An 18,535-nucleotide genomic window follows, 5' to 3' on the forward strand; every position below is an offset into this window, starting at 1 on the left:
TGGAATGCCAACCTATAAACAGCAGTGAAGCCTCACTATAAAAATGCCACTGGAAATGTGAAGGAAATGGGAAATTTGAAGTTCCCAAAACTTCTCTCAGTTACAAAAGTGTAAGTTTGTAACAGATACTCTGATAAGCCACATAGGTTGGGATGAGCCACCAGGAACATGATTGTATAAAAACAGAGAATTGGTTTTAAAACAACTTTTTAGGATAGTGGGTCAAGCTAAACACAATACTTTTATTTTACTCAGTGAGCTGTGCATGTTTGGGGCCAGAGTGGAATTGCTCAGGAAGACAAAGCAGAGGCTGAGTATGATGTTCCTCTTTTGTTCTCCCCCCATGCACCCCATGCAAGGCATTGCCTCCCCTCCAAAGATGGATTTGAAAAGTCATCCAATTATCAGTCTTCCCAGGGTGACAAATTGTTAAACTGTCCACTGTATCCAAGAGCTTTTGTCTGGTTCTTGGTGTAACTAAAGGGGAAAGAGAAAGAGGAAGGGAAAAGAGTAAAAACTAAGGAGATAAGGTGAAGTGAAGGGCTAGTGAAACTCACCAGGGGTGGGTGGTTTAAGAATGGTGACACCTACTGTTTCATTGAAGTTTTACAGCTTGTGGTTGTAAGCTCTTCCTCCATTTCTTCCTCACCAATTTCTCTGTACAGCCTCTCATGCTCATAAAGAATTTGTGTGAATAAGAGGTGTGTGTGATGTGTAGGTGTGTGTATAAATCAGAAAGGGGTTGAGTTTCTTGTCTGGTCACTATTGAACAGAAGAGAGAACTGGGGAACTCAAAAGGGAAAGAAATCCATAAGAACAGAAGCTCCTCTGGGAATTCAGAGATATCTTAGAAAAGTCTTTGGATAACCACAGGACAAGGAATTGAGAGTTCATTCCAGTTTCACCTAGAACTCAAGGAGAAGGGAAGCTCCAGCTAACATCTGAGTTACATACAGAGGAGCAACGAAAGCCAGTCCTCAGAGAGAGAAAGGGTTAAGCAGACACAGAGACTATTTTGTTTCTTGTATTAATTAAGTAGGCTAAGCTGGGGTGACAAAATTTCATAAATGCTCAAAAACAGTAGGAGTTTATTTTTTGCTTACTCAACAATCTGAAGACAGCTCTTTTCCATGTGCTGATTCAGAAACCCAGGCTCCTTCTAGCTTGTGGCTGCACTATTCTCCAGGGTCTAAGATCTCATTATTATCTATATCCAGCCAACAGAAAGGGAATGAAGCAAGGATGTGACATATGACCTTCTTGGCCTGGAAATGGCTTATGTTACTTTCACTCACATTCTTTTGGCTAGAACTCACTCATGTACTTGTGTTCTACTGCATATGTAACCCTGGAAGTGTGGTCTAGCTATGCATTCAAGAAGAAGAAATAGATTTTTAGTAAATAGCTTCAATCTATCATGGTCCACCCTTCCAGACACTAACTGACCATCTGCACCCTTCTTCCCACATAAAGAGCCTGCACTCATGTCCTTCTCAAGGAAGACGACCTAAAGCTCCATTTAGTCACTCCATTCACCTCAGAGTCTGGGATTCTTGAGGATGCAATGTTTTCTCATTCAGGTCTGTATGTGGCTCCTCACAGTCCAGTGATTTATTAACTAAAAGACCAGTTACCTGGCCTCTAACACACATCCACTATAACATGATGGAATAGGACTTGATAACCGCAATAAGACTCCAGTTCAGAAAAAGGAAGAAAGGGAAAAACAGAGTCCTGGGTTAATAGCATGATGGAGCCCTGCTAGGTGGACAGTACGAAGACATTCTGCCTGGTAAGAAAGGGTAAGTTCCCTGCTTAGTCCTTTAATCGGCTCTTTGGGAGGAATTCACTGTCTACTTTTCTCTAGGCCCCTTTACTCCACCCTCCTGATATCCTTCCTTGCCCATTATTATAATTTTTTTAAAATTAATATATTTATTTATTTATTTATTTATTTTTGGCTGTGTTGGGTCTTCGTTTCTGTGCGAGGGCTTTCTCTAGTTGTGGCAAGCGGGGGCCACTCTTCATCGCGGTGCGCGGGCCTCTCACTGTCGCAGCCTCTCTTGTTGCGGAGCACAGGCTCCAGACACGCAGGCTCAGTAGTTGTGGCTCACGGGCCTAGTTGCTCCGCGGCATGTGGGATCTTCCCAGACCAGGGCTTGAACCTGTGTCCCCTGCATTGCCAGGCAGATTCTCAACCACTGCGCCACCAGGGAAGCCCTGCCCACTATTCTTTTTGGCCATTTCTGACATGCCCTCCTTGAAGATTCCACAGCCTTCATAGTCTACTTTCTACTCATGCAAATTTAGGACCAAAGGGTAAGGCTTGACCAGTTTAAGATTATTTCACCCAGGTTTGTGACTCCAGTAGTAATACAATCCCCTCAAAAAATTTGGTAAGCTTCTCATTTATTTGCTTCTAGTAAATTCCAAATGCCAATAACCACACCCAAAATTCTTTCCTGGATGTAGTTCTGAGTCTCTGTAGCTTTCTCACAACTTAATGGCAGCTACCTTGAGGCCAGCTGAACAATAGACCCAAGTGGAAAGGCTACACCCTTAATCTGATCTTTGCTGCAGGGGTTGAACTGCTATATTTAACTGAGAATTCTTAATAGGCTTTTGTCCTTTCCAAGTCTGGGGTTTTAATTTTTTTCTTCTGGTCTTATTTCTTACTGTTTGAGACCCAGAATCAGGTTTTTCAAATTCAGAGGCTTTCTTCAGTCCCTTCTATTTCTGCTTATAAACTGGCCAATTATTGCCAGGGCTCATATTTTTCTAGTAGTAACTTGTTATAAGTAGCAAGGAACTCAACTCTAACACACACTAACATTCTGTCTCTTTTTAATGGCTTCCCCTAGAGCTACAGGTTCATCTTGGTCTGCATTCCAAATGACTGCTGGCAACAGCTGAACAAATATTCTGCCACTGCATGACCTGGGTCACCATTTTTGCAGCCCACTCTATTTTCTTGTCTCTCATTGCACAACTGCTAAATGAATGCCACATAATGTAGGTGTTTCTTACTTAGCACTCCCTTTCTAACACCAATTTCTGTATTACTTAAGGTAGGTAAACTGCTGTTAAAAATAGACATGAAGTATATAATGATTTGAGCAACATAGAAATTTATTTCCCACTCTCCTTGTAGTCTGAGGCAGTTGTTCCTGGTCAATTGAGTGACTCCCCTCCACACGGTGATTCAGGAATCAGATTCCTTTATCCTGTGGCTCTGCCACTCCTAGAACTTCCTCATCGTCTGTGTCCAGTCTCAGAGTGAGACAGGCTGGGACCTGGGATCCTCTACTGGAGTGCTTTGCACCTGAACAAACCTCTCCCTGAGCAATAGGATACAAAGAAACTATAAGAGACTAAAAATACTGCATGCATGCGCAGTTGGGGCCATTATGAGCAATAAGATACAAAAAGGCCACAGACAAACTGCCATTTCTGAGGTGCCGGGAGAAAAAGCAGGGTGCTTCGTGTGATCCCTGCACACAGCACCACCAAGAGGGTGGACAGACCACCTGAGCTACACCTCGTGCCTAACCCATGGATTCACCCTTGTTGTTATCCCATTTAAGGACCCAAGCACCTCCTCTCGGGAAGCGGGCAAGGGTACCTGTTTCTTGCTTTCGCTCCCTTGTGCTGTAGCATGAACCCCATTAAAACCTTGCCTGAAATTCTCATTTGGGCTCATCAATTTCTGTTGATTAAAGAGTCCGAGGACTAGGATCGGTAACAAGAGGGTAAAGAGAGTGTGAAGGGGCATTGCGGCTTATTAAAAGACTTGACCCGGAAGTGGTCCACATAACTTCCACTTGGGTTGTGTTGGCTAGAACTCAGTCATGTGGCCACACCCAATTATAAGGGAAGCTGGGAGATTAGCCCCTGGCTGGGCAGCTATTTTTCCAATAGCAACTCTCTAGTTCCAGGGATCTGCAAACTATAGCCCACAGACCAAATCCAGCCCACTGCATGTTTTTTAAATAAAGTTTTATTGGAACACAGCCATACTCATTCACTTATGTATTATCTATGGCTGCTTTTGCACTTTAAAAGAAGAGCTGGAAGCTGCAACAGAAACTGTGTGGCCCACAATGCCTAAAATATTCTGCATCCGTCACCTTTACAGAAATGTTTTGCTGACCCCTGATTTATCCTGTGGAGGCTAGAACTATTGCAGCCACCTTCCTACCACAAGGGGGAGTCTGGAACTGCTGGGGCCCACCACATGACTGCTGAAAATGAAGCCAGTCAAACAGAAGGCAGAGCCTAGAGATGGAGAGAAACCAAGTCCTGCTGACCTCATTCGAGCCGTGAAGCCAGCCATCCCAGAAGCCAGTTTAGCCTTGGGCTTTTTAGTTACTTGATCTAATACATTTCCTGTTTCATTTAAACCAGTTTGAATTGGGTCTCTATCTCAACAGAAAGGGCCCTATCTGATAACCTCTCCCACCCTAGAGTGGCAGACCATGGGGGAGAGAGTGATGCTTACCTTATAACTAAGAACAGTGATGAAACTTCAGTCTGACTTAGCACACCGATGCGTCAGACCTGAACTGTGGACAAATGCTACTGAGGTGTAACCAACATGTGACACGTCCCCAATTTAAACACTGCAAGCTGTTGAGACACTGGTCGCTGGGAGCTTCCTTTGAATATTTCATGTCTCTCTCTGAGTCGATCAAATTTCTCAAAGCAGGTGAAGTGAAAGGCAAGGGTTCAGCGAGGCAGCTGCTTAACGATCCCTCAGCCCTAGGAGACCTTGCGTAAAACCTGGCCAAGAAACAAAGCAGAGATTTTTTTCCATCTGGCTTGTCCTGGAAAGGCCCTGTGTCATCTACACAATGAAACATAATAAGCGGCCTCTCTTCCAGGCCAAGCCCTTGGAGTTCTCTGCAGGTGTACTGGCAGAGCATGGAAGGGTTGGCAAAGGGCAGGTGGCTTTGTTCCCCCTGCCGCCTCCTCCTCAGAAGTTACTCATTACAGAGTGAGACGGCGGTGTTATATAACGCAAACTCGGCCTGATTCCACTGCAGCACAAGGGAGAACAAAATGTATAATGTCTTCTAGACACAGCAGACTGAGAGGCCATATGTAGGACCCTTTAGATTCCGACAGGCAATGCATTGAAGTCAGAATATGCCCTAGTGTATGTATAGCTGATTCACTTTGTTAAACAACAGAAACTAACACACCATTGTAAAGCAATTATACTCCAATAAAGATGTTACAAAAAAAAAAAAGAGAATATGCCCTAGACTTCCTGTGAGGTGCCCCTTATGAAGGCAAACACTTGTATAATAAGAGTCTTCTAGAGTAGAGTCAACAATAGCAAAGCCTGTGTTTCTAATAATTCTTGGCATTGGCCAAGCAACTGCCCTTTGTGGATCTCCAGGAGCTTTGCAAACATTTGCTGTCAAATAACTTTACACACAGGCATACAACTATACTTAAAAATCTCCCTTGTGAATAAGCAAAAACTGACTATACATACTCCCTTTTAATTAATAAATATGTCCTTCTATAACCACATATATCCTGCGACATGAACAAGAAATACAATACCCAGGAGATGGAAATGAGTCCAGCTGCTTTTTAACCCTTTGTAAAAGTATGGGGACATTGTGTAAAGAATGTGGTTTCTGAGCAGAAGTATGTAGGGCAAGAACGCCATAAGCCGCTGAAGCACAAAAAGGCAGGAGCCCTGGAGGCTGTGAGCATGTGGACAGTTGTGCGTGTACCTAGCTGAGTTCAGTCATACCTGTTCAGGTCTCTTGGGGTCACTCAGTAAGGTCTCAGAGTTGGAGGCAGATCAGAGGAAGTTTTATTCAAGGAAATAAACAGTAGCTGGGCCAAAAAGAAAGTTTAAACCTTGGTCATCTAGGAGAAAAACACAAGGTTGGAACTAGAAATGTAGAGGTGAGAAGTGAAGCAAGTTCATGTGCAGAAAAATAAGCCAGAAACTGAGAAGGTCACATAGGGAGGTCAAGTGCAAGGTGAGTCAGGGCAAATGGTCCAGTAGGAAATATATTTATCTAGAGAAAGAGGAGAAAGATTTATTTTCAGAAATTGACTCATGCATTTGTAGAGGCTGGCAACTCTGAAATCCATAGGGAAGCCAGCTAGCTGGAAATCCAAGTAAGAGCTGGTGTTGCAGGCTTGAATACTAAATATGCGGGGCCAATAGGATTTCAATTCAGGCAAGATTTCTATATTATAGTCTTGAGGCAGAATTCCTTCTTATATCACAAGAAATCTCAGTCTTTGCTCTTAAGATCTTCAGCTGATTAGATGAGGCCCACCCACATTATGAAGAGTAATCTGCTTTACTTAAAATCAACTGACTGTAAATGTTAACCATGACTGCAAAGTACCTTCACAGCAATATCTAGACTAGTGTTGACCAAACACCTGGACACAAAATTAACTGTCATGTGTTGTTTAAAGGTACCCAGCAGAAACAAGTTCCTTACATCATAAAGATTCAGGGCTAGGAGAGACTCTATAGATGAGGAATCTAAGAAGCAGAGAATGGTGAAGAGTGACCCTGGGGCCAAAAAGGGAGTCTAGGATTTATGTCTCCTAAAGCCCAGTCACTGCTTTTTCTCAAACTCTGGAGCTAGGCACCCTAAGCCCTAGTGCCAACTCCCACACAGTTTCTTTTTTTGATCAAACTTGGTTGGGTATAAAAACAGACATGTGCCTTTAAATTAGTGCCAGCTAGATCACATTCTATTCTTCCAAATATCTATTTCTTCAATAACTTGAGGAGGAAGTTAGGGATAGCAGAAGGCTAAGGACAACAACAAAATGCAAGAGTTTCCAAGAGTCTGGAAAACATATGTGGACTTGGAGCCTTGCCCTTACGGGTTTTAATTTTGAGTCAACTGCATCTAAGCAGTATTTACTTTGGGAATTCTCATTTGCACTCATGTTCATCTATTTGCAAAAATGAGTTGTCTCAACATGGGCCTGCTTATCAAGATAGGGTTGTTCACTTTTCCATTTATTAGGGCTATCGTGGAAAACTCAGCTTATTTCTGACTTCTGTCAATGAAATGACAGTGCTTGCTGTGTGGAACCATCTGGCCCACGCAGAGCATGGATAGTTTGCACCAAACCCTGCCTGGCATCCCTCTGAGTTCAGAACCCTCCTGTGACTGGGGTGCCTCCAGGAAGTGCTTAGAGCAACAAAAATTTGGCAAAAATAATCCACAAGAGCATCATGAATACAAAAACTCTCCCCACAACAGAACAATTACCAGACAAGCCAAGTACTTTTCTATGGGAACCAGGGTGTACTTGAAGAAATCACCCGGAGACGAAGGCAGAGAGAAACAATCTGTTACCGTTCTTCTAATTTGGCCTGCTTTCATTTCTCTAAAATCACAATTTGCAGTGTGTGGGTGTTACCATGCTGTTTTTTCCCCCTAGCAGAAATGATGACCACGAGAACCTCCACCCTGCGTTTGAGCAAGTATCTGTCAATTAGAGTGGTGTATACTGAATATAATAATAGCAGCTTCAGCGCTTATTATGTGTCAAGGAATGGTCTGAGCATTTTAAGTGAACCAACTCACTGAATCCTCACAACAACCCTATGAGGTAGGTACCATTATTATTTTTATCTTTTAAGTGGGAAGGTGAAACAGAGAGAGGTTAAGTTAGAAAGATTAAATTTCCTAAACAAGTGCCATTGTTCATCAATTCTAAGACAAATTTTTGTCATATTTTAACATCACTGAAATTAGGATATTTCCTGCAATTGATGGCATATTAGCATTGTGTCATAATTTGGTTGGCAGCTCTTTTTCTTAGTGAGGCTTAAAATAATGATTGTTTTACAGTCAATGTCATCTTAAATGTGATGAGATACAGAAGGTGAGAGAGCCAGGGTAGAGTCCAAACAGTTTGGTTCTGGCGTCTGTGTGCTCAGGCCATACAGTGAGAAGCTCCTGCTGCCCCAGGGAGGGGGTAGGGGAAAAATACACTTTGATTTCAACCAAGAGTTCAGAAAGTGCTGTGAATAGGATTTCCAGGAAGACCACACCACTTACCTAGTTCTTAAATTGGCCATTAAAAAGCAAAACTTTACTTACTTGGTTTTGAAATGGGAAAAAATAAAAGCCAAGACCGTCTAAGCCAGTTTCTCAGTCTTTTTTATTTTTTTAATCCTCAACACTTTTTGACAAATCTCATACCAGTTCCCTCCCTCTGACACCTCCCAGGAATTCTGATATGCTGACCCTGCCATCACCCCACTCAGAGTGTGAGTCTTCGGCCTGAAGATTACCCCAAAATGTTCTTGTTCTGTGTACAGTTATGCATGGGATTGGATCCCTTTCTCTTTCCCTATCTTCTCGAGCATAGTAATATTCACACAGCACTAAACTTAAATTTTTTTAAGAGTGAGGCTGAGTCACAGGGTGTGAGGAAGAGTTAAGTTTATGTGCGCGCACGCGCGCGCGTGTGTGTGTGTGTGTGTGTGTGTATGCCGTGTGTGTTTATATGCTGTGTGTGTGGTTTGAAATTTTTGTTTGCTTTTTGTTTTGTTTTATATTTTCGGTTGTTGGGCAAGAAATCCCTATTTTAGAAAAAGAAGAAAATCTGTAATGTAAACCAATTTATTGTTCCCAGTTTTTCTATCAACAACACATTGATTTTGTTGCCCAGGAAACTAGAGGGAGTTTCTGGAGAATTAATTACCTCATTCCAAACCAAGGGGTCACGAAACGCTCTCTTTTCAACTCTGTTTTCATAGGAAACAAAGGCCATTCCTTGTAGCTCACCTGAGTCTCTCTTGAGTCTGAAACCTGAGCCTCTACTCATAACTGGGATTTCGCACTTCCTGCTGCAAACCATATGTCAGGTTATAACGGGAAAACCCTATAGTTACAGTTCGGGGTGGGGTGGGGGGAAAGAAAGGATGAGGTCACAAATCCCTGCAGGAGGCAATCACAGCTCTAACCCAAAGCTGCTAGAAAAACATGTTCCAATAAATTAAATAGATTGTTTTCATAGCCCTTCAACTTCAACATTTGGCTCTTTATGGTTGGAAGTGTCTTTCCCTCTACTCCTTGTCATAATTGGGCTCTTTCTAGACATCTGCAAAAGCAGCTAGCCTGCCCTTGGCCTGTAATCAGCCTGGATTTTGTTCCCTTCACCTGGAAAGTTACTTTAATTAGATGCATTTTTATTCCTCTTCTTCCTTTGGTGGAGGCACCATATACAGAGGATCTGGGGGCAGGTGGGGTCTTCGGAGTCACTAAACCAGACGGAGGCCTCTTAGGGGGCTTCCGTGGTGCCGAGGACCCCCCAGGACTCTAGAAAAAGATGCCTGAGGGATCCAGATGAAAGCACCATGGAAGAATTTGCCCTCCCAAAGGCACAAGGATGGGAGTGAAGACTCACGGACGTGCCCCACTGTCAAAAAGGAAGTCTTGAGTACCCAGGAGTAATCCAGTTACCAATCTGAGTCAAAGACGACATTCACCAGGAGTGAGAACATAGTCATTGTCACATACGTGGAGGACGACAGACGACAGGAGTGTTTCCTTAAAAATGACTGGCAGAGAACTGACTCACATGCGGATGGTGGAGGAGAAAGGGAACAGGACTGGAAATCTGGCAGACTTAAATCTGCAACCTGGCTCTGCCACTTGCTAGCTGAGTGATGTGCAGTGAAATATCTGAGCTCTCTGAACCTCTGTTTCTTCTTCTATAAAGTGAGGATTACAATAGACAATAGGATTCTTATGAGAATTGAATTATGCCTTGTATTCCACAGGCACTGAATAAATGCTCTGCCCTATGCAATGCATCATGGGATCTTTAAGCAGAAGGTCCTCACTCTCCACAGGAGAGGGTTAAGGCAGCACCTTTGCCTGTGAGGGAGCATCTTTCCACGATAGCAGTTATGCTCTCCCCTACCCCCTCACCCCCAACAAAGGACAGACTGCTCCTACTCTTCAGCGCATCTGAACTCCTTTATTCTGGGGCCTAGTGGGCCTCAGAGGTTAGAGCTGTGCTTATTCCACTTCTCCTAACAAGAGACCAGGAATGTGGACACCTCTGGCCTTGCAGGAACCGTGCTGTTTGAACACATCTGGATCAATGTCATGGACAACTTACCATCTTGTGCACTTTCAAAAACAACGTAAAGGGACATCTCCCTTTCTTTCAGCTCTGTTCTGTGAACTTATTTCCATAATAAGCACATTTTAGAAGGCACTTGGTCTATTGCTGCTTAATCCTTTCTTTGGCCTATAAGCCTTTAAAATGCCCATTCTGCCTGCTTTGGGAACCCCACCTCCTCTGTGAGGCCCTCTCTGGTTGCCCAACACCCAATCTACACCCAATCTGCCCTCCCTTCTCAGGACTCCTGCAACACTTCTAATAAGCATCATATGGTTGAGCAGGGAACACTCCCCCTCCCCCCTCCTCCTCCTTCTCCTCCTCCTCCTCCTCCTCCTTCTCCTCCTCCTCCTCCTCCTCCATAGTGCTGTGGTCACCTCTTTGACTGATGTTAAGTCCCTCAACTAAGGCTGCCAGATTAAATACAGGATGCCAGTTAAATTTGAATTTCCAAGAAGCAACAAATACCTTCCCAGTATAAGTGTGCCCCATGTATTGCATCCCGTATTTTTATCTGCTACATCTGGCAACAATAAGGCCAGACTATGACACTTCTGCATCTACCACTGCACTCAGCATGGAAGTGAGACTATTCTGCATCAGGCAAAAATAATTGCTGGTAACAACAACAATAATAATAGCTAACATTTATAGAGAATCAACCACCTGTATTTGCTAGATACTGCACTAATTAATTTTATATAGCCTATGTTAAGGAGAGGGTACGTATACATACACATGTTGTTGATACACAGGGTAGGATATGATCTTTTTTTAAAGGCAATATAGCTTAAAGATTGAGGGGAGGTCCTCTAAGCCATGTGACCCAGCTCTGTCATTTACTGTCCCTGTGCCCTTGGCTGTTTACCTACTCTTTCCTTATTCCCCTCATCTATAAAGTGATGTGTTTTTCTCCTGGAGCTGTTTAATGGAGATAATACACTAAAGATAAGTGAGATAATACACTAAGGATGAAGAACAGTGCCCAGCACATAGTAAGTTCTCAGAAACTGTCAAAGACATCCTGGTGATGGAGATGGTGTCACTCTTGTTGGAAGTGAGGAGGGAAGCTCTTTGGCCTGAGTAATCAATAGAACCCTCGAGGACAGGTAAGTTTGACAAGTCAGGGGTGATTCCCAAGACAGCAGGAAAGTGGGAAGCAATTTTAGGAAATGTTGAATAGACTTGTTAGCCAGAAATCAGCAACCCTGCTGCTTCAGTTTGCATGGGATTGATTAAAAATTTTCTTTACCATCTAAAGTGCTCTGTTAAACCTGAAGTCCTCATAGCTAAAAAATTTGCTATCTTGACTAGCGCAGTTTATAGGTCTAAAGATGCAAGTTGAATATTCCGTTATATGGTGGATTTTTTTTTAAAGAGGAACCACCAGGTACAGTTCTACACTTGATTTCTAAGCTTATCACAATGAGATAATATTCACCAAGGCACTGAGATATTCAATGACTATAAATCTATCAACTGATAGTCTTTTGGTAATGAACCTTGGGAATCCTCTCCAAAATATCTTTTTGCCCCCTTCTTTTCAACAGGAAAACTAGGGTACCAAAGCACGGGCCCAGCACTCGGGACCTTTGCAAGATCTGGGCTTCCGCTGAGGTTTCTACTCAGAGCTGGGGCTGTGGGAACGAAACCAGAGAGGGTGCCAGATGGCAGAGTGTGGGAAGTCTTGGGCTGGAAAGGGATGGCCAAGATAAACAAGCGACTGGAGGTCTGAAAAATGAATGGATAAACATCCAGACCAAAGTCAACAGTGCTGGAGAATCCAACCCGGTCTCCGCAGCCGGCGACGTTTGGACACATGAATTCAGCCTCAAGTCCTTGAAAGAACTTTTGTGCATCTGATTCTTAAGCAGCCTTGCCTTGGGGCATTGGGGGTGAGGGCAATCACACAGTTCCAGTAGCAGCGCAGGAATTGTTAGATTTTTCATCAGCATGACTTTCTGTAAGATTTCTGCTTAAAAATCAATAGATGACTGGATACTGGTTGATATTAAAGAGAGAACGTTAATTTTTATAGTATGATAATGGCATTGCGTTTATGTTTTTAAAAGAATCTTTATCTTTTAGAACTACATACTGAACATTTATAGATGAATGATATGATGTGGATTTGCTTCAAAATAAGCTAGGGGTGGAGGCTGGGCATTGGCCATAAACTTAGGGAGCGTTATATGAGTCTCTCTACCTTTATATATGATCCTTGAAATTTTCCATAATACAAAGGTTTAAATTAAAGTTATCACAGACATATTTATTTTGTATCATAGAAAAAGATACAAACAAGGATCTAATAGAATATATGTCTGGGTTGTTTTTAATTTATTCATCATAAGGGACATTGGTTTCAGGTATACATAAAACAAAATGAAATGGCACACTGGCAAAGTTAAGCCATTTGGAGCTATGGATTAAACCTCTTGTATATCAGAATATTTCATGACAGAATGCCTATGCTTTCCTGTAAATTCACTGATAAAGTGTTTATAGCACTGTTTGTATTCTCACTTTCTGGGATAATTGGATTGTGTAGACTTAATTTTGGGGAACAGTAAATTCAGACAGTAGGATTTATGGTGTGGACCTAAGAGATGCTTCAGACTAGCAGTTATTCCTTGGTTGGCTGGTGTCCTGTTTGCCATGCAGTGGGATCTTGACACAGACTGGGGCAAAAAGAGGAAACAACTGCTTGAAAGTAAGAAGTCTAACACACTGACCAAAAAGTCCCTGCTGGAATTCTTCTCTGACTCAACTTGTTTCCTCCCAGGCTTCTGGTACGATGGGGGTTTTTTTGTTTATTTGGTTTGTCTTTTCAATCTCCGATAAATTTGAATTATAGTCACTCTATGATGTGTGTTATGGAAAAAAACAAAAAGGCAAACTCTTTAGAATCCTTGTTTAAACTGGAATAACGGATTCAACTTTGAAAGTAATACATGTTCATTTCCTGACCAGCAAAAGACCCCAAATCCTGTGTGACCAGAGTTAGTATTCATGCAACTGCAATGCCTCGAGTCTGTTTGCTGTTGTTGGGGGCTGGGTAGAAATGCCCTGCTGTTTCTCTAAAGTACGGTTGGCACAGTCATTGACTATATGATCTTACTTAGGTTGCAAATGTTGTTAGAAAACCAGCACATGTCATATCACATTGTTTTTAATGCAGTAAAGAGTCAGATGATCCTGCACAGCTTGTGCTGTGCGGGAAGGCCGTGTGCAGGCCTGCCTGCTCTGCTCACCGAATCCAAATCAATTATGCTCTAATCAGGACTGTTTCCGGAACTGGTCGGATGGAGGTTCAGAATGAAAAGGAAAAATTGCTATTTCTCTCCAGATCCTGTTTGCATCAGTGGACTCCATCTGAGACACATCCTGTTTGACCTCTGGCGTAGAGGGGGAGGGGAACTGTTCTGTTTGGCTTTTGACTGTCACTGATCCCAGGACCTCCACTTTCTGTTGTTGTTTTCTTTTTCTTTTTCTTTCTTTTTTTTTTTTTTTAGGAAAAGCTTGAATTAGTACTAAAACTCAGTCATCATCCTCAGTCCATGAGGATACACAGTCTGAGCTATTCGTGCTTCTCAAATAGTGGTGCATCAGAATCCCCAGGATGCTTGTTTAAAATTCAGATTTCCAGCCCTACCTTGAGACACAGTCTGTAAGAGGATGCTAGTCTAACAAACTTTCCAGTTGATTCTGAAGTGTGGTCAAGTTCAAGAATTTGCATCAGGATGAGAACTGCTCAAATCCAGGTTCCTAATCTCAGACCACTGACTTCAGTGAAGCCTAACTCCCCTATTTACGTTCTAATGCTGGGAAAATTGTTTTGAATTTTGGGTGCCTAGAAGGGACAACCAAAAGAGATGCCTTCACTTGTGGGTCAGGCAGACTTAAGGACATCACATCTATACATTCCCGGGGAGTGATCAGTGAGAACTAGAGGGTCAGCTAGAAGGCTACTGTCAGACCCTAACCAAGTTTTCACCAAGCCATGTCAAAAAGAGAAAAATGAGGGTAAAGTTAAATTTATTCGAAGTATTTTGTGATTGTGTTAGCCATATATTTCTGGAAATGTTAAAATACCTGTCTTAGTCTGTTTGGGCTGCTATAATAAAATACTACAGACCGTGTAGCTTATAAACAACAGAAATGTATTGTTCACAGTTCTGGAGGCTGGCAAGTCCAAGATCAAGGTGCCAGCATGGTTGGTTTCAGGTAAGAGCTCCCTTCCTGATGCATAGCCTGCATCTTCTCGCTATGTCCTCACATGGTGAAAGGAGCTAGGGATCTCAAGGGAATCTCTTTTATAAAGCCCTAGTCCCATTCATGAGGGTTCTACTCTCATGACCTAAGCACCTCCCAAAGGCCACACCTTGTAATCACCTTTGGGGGTTAGGATTTCAACAAACAAATTTTGGGGAGACACAAACATTCAGACCATAGCAATATCTTTTCTTTTAGAGATTTATTTTGCGTTTACTTACTTATTTTTGGAGTAGCTAATACATGAGGCCCCTAGCACAAAATTCAAAATGTGAGAAAACCTCCAATATTGATTATGTAGGCCACCTCCCTCCTACCCCAGAGTTCTAGTTCCCAAACCCAGAAGCAGCCACTGTTACTGATTTCTTATTCTTCAAGATATGCTCTATGCATATACAAGCAGATATGTTTATAGAAACTCATTTTTAATACAGCAGGCAGCATCCTGCATCTTGCTTTTTTCACTTAATAACAGATTGTAAAGATATTTCCATATCAATACATTTGGGAAATCTTTTTTTAATTAAATGATAGTGATAATATATTGTCATTGAATATATTTTAAATGTCCTAACGACTATACACGCATACAAACACACACACACACACACACACAGCAGCCTCACATTAGAGACCCAAAAAAGTTGAAAATTTTTTTCTAGTCCATGAAATCTGAAAGCTGAAGCCACTGGCATGATAATAATAAATATGTAATATATATAATACTAATATAATAATTATTGTATTATAACATTTTATAATTAAATGTTTTTATAGTAATAGTTTATTAAACTATTAAATAATAATAGTAAACATTTCAGAATCAACTAGTTCTAAGCTTAAGCCTTACTTCTGTCACTTTCTAGGTCTAAGAACTTAGATAAGTTACTAATTTCTCTGAGCCAGTTTACTTATTTAGCAAAACTAAATAAGGGTGAGGTGGGAAATAAAACCTCCTTCCTAAAGTTGGGAGGATTAAATAAATAATGAATAGAAAGCACCTGGAGCCTTGAACCTGAGGATTGTCAGTATGTGGGACAGCTATCGAGAGTTGGCAGCAGACAAATGCTGCAGAGAGGTGACATTAAGTAAAAGCTGAAAGTATGCATTGACTTTAGCGGTTAGAAGATCAGTTAGAAGATTCAGGCAGAGCTCAGTAGAGTGTTGTGGGCAAAAAAGCAGAGCTGGCAGGAGGAGAGGGGTGGCTGGTGGCGAGAGGAAGAGGTTGGTGGTAAGTACATGCATTGTTGCTAAAGTTGGATGCTCGGTGGTCCAGGGGAGGTAGAGTCCTTGCCAAAGAAATACTGTCTTGACAAATAAAAAGAAAATTCAGGAATTCCCTGGCCAGCCAGTGGTTAGGACTCCACGCTTCAACTGCACGGGTTCAATCCCTGGTCAGGGAACTAAGATCCCACATCCCGCATGCCATGCCGTGGGGCCAAAAAATTAAAAAAAAAAAAAAAATCAACCCTCTGGTCCTTTACTTGCATTTTCTGAACACCTAAAAGGGAAAACAGTGTAGAGTAGTATTTCTTTCCTTTTTTTTTCCCACCCAAATCCTATCTGTAAATGGGAAGAAATGGAGAGTGGGTCTCTTCTGCAACTCCACTGGGAAAAAATAAAAGTGGTATAAGTGTTATTGAACAAGTGTTGTTGAAATAAGTTTTAAGAAGTGATTTATGCCATCTTGAAAAGTGAGACATTATAAGATTTTTTTTTTAAACAGTGATGGCAGAACTGACACATCATGTTCTCCTGTTTCTTCACTTTCTGTTTTGTTGAATTTTTTTTTAAGGAGAATTTCAAACATATACTAAAGTAGAAAGACAGCATAATGAACCTTATGATCACCTTCAACAATTATCAACTCATGGCCAATTTCCCGGTACATTCCCTGCACCTCTCCTCAGTATTATTTGAAGCAAGTACCAGAAACCATATCATTTCATCTCCAAGTATTTCAGGATGTATCTCTAAAAGATAAAGATTCTTTTTAAAACAAAACTGCAATACTACTAACATCCCTAAAAAATTAACAATAATCCCTCAACATCATTAAATGTCCAATAAGTGTTCCAATGCCAATGGTCTCATGAATGTCTACTTTCTTTTAACAGATTATTTGAATCAGGATACAGATAAGATCCACATTACAATGGCCTTTTCAAAAAATCAGTAGGATCTCCTTTCATTTCTCTTCCCCCGTTCCCCCTTGCAACTTATTTATTGAAGAAGTGTCTTTCTTTCCTTCAGTCTGGATTTTGCTAATTGCCTCCCTGTGACATAGTTACCATATTCCTCGCACTCCTTCCTAACCCCTAGATTTCCTAAAAATTGAAGACTACAGACTTTTCCATTTTTTTTTACAGTTCAGTGGATGTAAAATAGTATTTCAGGTTTTCCCTGGTGGCGCAGTGGTTGAGAATCCGCCTGCCAAGGCAGGGGACGTGGGTTAGAGCCCTGGTCCGGGAAGATCCCACATGCCACAGAGCAACTAACCCAGTGCGCCACAGCTACTGAGCCTGCACTCTAGAGCCCACAAGCCACAACTATTGAGCCCATGTGCCACAACTACTGAAGCCCACGCACCTAGAGCCCATGCTCTGCAACAAGAGAAGTCACTGCAATGAGAAGCCCATGCACCACAACGAAGAGTAGCCCCCGCTCACCGCAACTAGAGAAAGCCCACGCACAGCAACAAAGACCCAACGCAGCCAAAAATAAATAAATAAATAAATAAATTTTAAAAAATAGTATTTCATTATTTGCTTTTTCCTGTTTATTGATAAAGTTGAACATCTTATAAAAAAATTGAAAATTACATCTGAAGCCTTGATTAGATTCAGGTTTGATTTTTTTAAAAGACTATTTCATAATGTTTATTTTCATCAGAAGGGACTTAATGTCTAATTCTTTCCTTTCTGTGCTGTTAGCAGCCACTGACGTTTGATGCCAAGTCTCTTAATGTTTTTGGTTTTTCCATCTCTTTTGTTCACTGTCTTTTGGTAAGCTGTTGCTTCTGGGCAAGGCTGAGTCACAAGTTAAGTTCTCCCAGCTTTGGACCACTAACAATTTTCAGAGACCAATTACCCCAAAGTTATGCTTTTCCAGAATGATTTTTTTTTCAGTTATATTGAGATATAATTGACATACAACATTGTATTCGTTTAAGGTACAACCCAGTTATTTGATACATGTAAATATTACAAAATGATCACCACAATAAGTTTAGCTAACATCTGTCACCTAGCATAGTTACAATTTTTTTCCTTGTGATGAGAATTTTTAAGATCTACTCTCTTAGCAATTTTCAAATAAATAATACAGTATTGTTAACTATAACCACCATGCTGTACACTGCATCCCCAGAGCTTATTTATCCTCTAATTGGAAATTTGTACCTTTTGACCACCTTCACCCATTTCCCCCACCGCCCCTCCCTGCCTCTGGCAACCACCAATCTGTTCTGTTTCTTTTTTTTTTTTTAATAAATTTATTTATTTTTGGCTGCACTGGGTCTTCATTGCTGTGCGTGGGCTTTCTCTAGTTATGGTGAGCGGGGGCTACTCTTTGCTGTGGTGCACGGGCTTCTCATTGAAGTGGCTTTTTTTGTTGCGGAGCATGGGCTCTAGGCACGCGGGCTTCAGTAGCTGTGGCTCACGGGCTCAGTAGCTGTGGTTCGTGGGCTCTAGAGCACAGGATCAGTAGTTGTGGTGCAGGGGCTTAGTTGCTCCACAGCATGTGAGATCTTCCCAGATCAGGGCTCAAACCAGTGTTCCCTGCATTGGCAGGTGGATTCTTAACCACTGCACCACCAGGGCAGTCCCTGTTCTGTTTCTGAGTTCAGTTTTTTTAGATTCCACATGTAAGTGAGATCATACAGTTTTTGTCTTTCTCTCTTTGACTTATCTCACTCAGCATAATGCCCTAACGGTCCATCCACGTTGTCACAAATGGCAGGATTTCCTTCCTTTTTTATGGCCAAATAATATATATAATTATCTATTATATACATAATAGATATATCCCACGTTTTCTTTATTCGTTCATCTGTCGATGGACACTTAGGTTGTTTGTCTTGGCTGTTGTAAATAATGTTGCAATGAACATAGGCGTGAAG

General features: G+C 41.7%; 1 long non-coding RNA gene across 1 annotated transcript; it reads left to right on the top strand.

Moving 5' to 3' along the window:
- Positions 1-1,938: 1,938 nt before the first annotated feature.
- LOC309636204 lies at positions 1,939-17,170 on the top strand. The gene is made up of 2 exons (XR_014249300.1): positions 1,939-7,611; positions 11,691-17,170. It is a non-coding gene; the product is annotated as an uncharacterized lncRNA (long non-coding RNA).
- Positions 17,171-18,535: the final 1,365 nt, after the last annotated feature.

The sequence above is a fragment of the Balaenoptera borealis genome, assembly GCF_965194805.1.
Source record: "Balaenoptera borealis genome assembly, chromosome: 10".
Classification (NCBI taxonomy): Eukaryota; Metazoa; Chordata; class Mammalia; order Artiodactyla; family Balaenopteridae; genus Balaenoptera; species Balaenoptera borealis.